The sequence below is a fragment of the Mastomys coucha genome, unplaced genomic scaffold (genome assembly GCF_008632895.1).
Source record: "Mastomys coucha isolate ucsf_1 unplaced genomic scaffold, UCSF_Mcou_1 pScaffold3, whole genome shotgun sequence".
In the NCBI taxonomy this organism is placed as follows: Eukaryota; Metazoa; Chordata; class Mammalia; order Rodentia; family Muridae; genus Mastomys; species Mastomys coucha.
In genome coordinates, this window is record NW_022196909.1 from 26,685,744 (window position 1) to 26,687,388 (window position 1,645).

A 1,645-nucleotide genomic window follows, 5' to 3' on the forward strand; every position below is an offset into this window, starting at 1 on the left:
GGAATTCTCAAAAGCACAAGGTAAAGAAATCTGCTTTGGAGAAGGTACACAGAATGGACAGCCTACAGTGATGCCCTGCCAAGCGATGGGGTAGATGTGGGCTTGAAGGAGACTGCGTTGTGGGAAGGATCAACAGCTCACGGTGGGCCCCTACTTGGGTATCACCCACTCCTCTGGGTCCCTGGTTCTGTGGACTGGGAGAGCTGAAGGCTGATTAAAAAAGGGCAGTGACTCTGCTCACTCCAGATGCAGGGCTGAAGCTCAGGCTGCTGTTGCCCAAATAAATCCTCCTGGTGACTTTGATGTCCCTGCTGGGTTCAGGCCTTTTTTTCTTTTCTTTTTTTTTTTTTTTTTTTTTTTTTTTTTTTTTTTTTAGGTCGAATTGGCCAACTTGAATTTGTTTTGCATTGTAATGCCAGATGCAGCACAGTTTTTTATTGAAGAGGCACAGAGGGTGCTCAGCAGGTACCAGGCTCATCATGGCTGTTAACATGTTTATGGTGCCAGTCTTAGCAGCTGTGTGATTTCCAGAAATCCCTGCCCCTCCTCAAGCCTTGGTTCCCAGCTGCAAATGGAGGGGCTGTGCTAGGAGCTGGGACTCACATGACCCCTGATTCTTGGACTCTTAAGAGTTCGGCTTTTAATCCCAGCACTTGGGAGGCAGAGGCAGGCGGATTTCTGAGTTCAAGGCCAGCCTGGTCTACAGAGTGAGTTCCAGGACAGCCAGGGCTACACAAAGAAACCTTGTCTGGAAAAAACAAACAACAACAACAATAACAACAAAGAGTTCTGCTATTAAAGCTCCCCTGCAAACCAGGCCTTTCCTGTCAACTAGCTTTTAGGACTTCTGACTTGCTGGCCATTGGAAAAGCCTCCCTCGCCTTTCTTAGAGTTTTCTCTGAAACTGGAGAGTCTGGATTCTAGGCAGAGTTTTCATGCAGACAGAAAGCCTTGACCAAGACAGGTCAAGTGATTACAGTGCAGTTAAGACAGATGAACTGGACATGCACTGGGCAGTGGTGGTGCACACCTTTAATCCCAGGACTGGGGAGGCAAAGGGAGGTGGATTTCTGGGTTCGAGGCTAGCCTGATCTATAGAGTGAGTTCCAAGACAGCCAGGGCTACACAGAGAAACCCTGTCTAGAAAAAAACACACAAAGATGGGTGTCCATGGTAAGGGAGCGATTAGGGGCAAAGGGTTCAAAGAGTTTTAGCATTTTTGTTGCTGTTAATGCAATCTGACACCTCCTTTAAGTGACTCTGAAATTTCCTGAGTTGAATAAGATATTTGTTGCTTTTGTTTTCTGGGCCAGAGGTTCCTGGGATGGAATGGCTGTATCTAAGATGATAGAATTACAGAGTGCATGCTGGGAGACAGCACATTGTATAGGACCAGAGGGTTTGCATTGCCAGTTTTCTAAAACATAGCATGTTGGACCCCTAGAATCCTGCTTTCAAGCTACTCTTTGCTTGAAATGCGCTCGTCTCTTCTCAGAAAGCCAAGGAATGGGAGAGTTGCCATTTACCTCAGTGGGGTCCTGGAAGAGAAGCCAGGGCCAGAAAGAGTAGTATGCAGTTGCCAATTAATCCCTATTCAAATCGACCTGGTGGTGGCAGCTCATTTTTCACTACCCACCCTAATGTT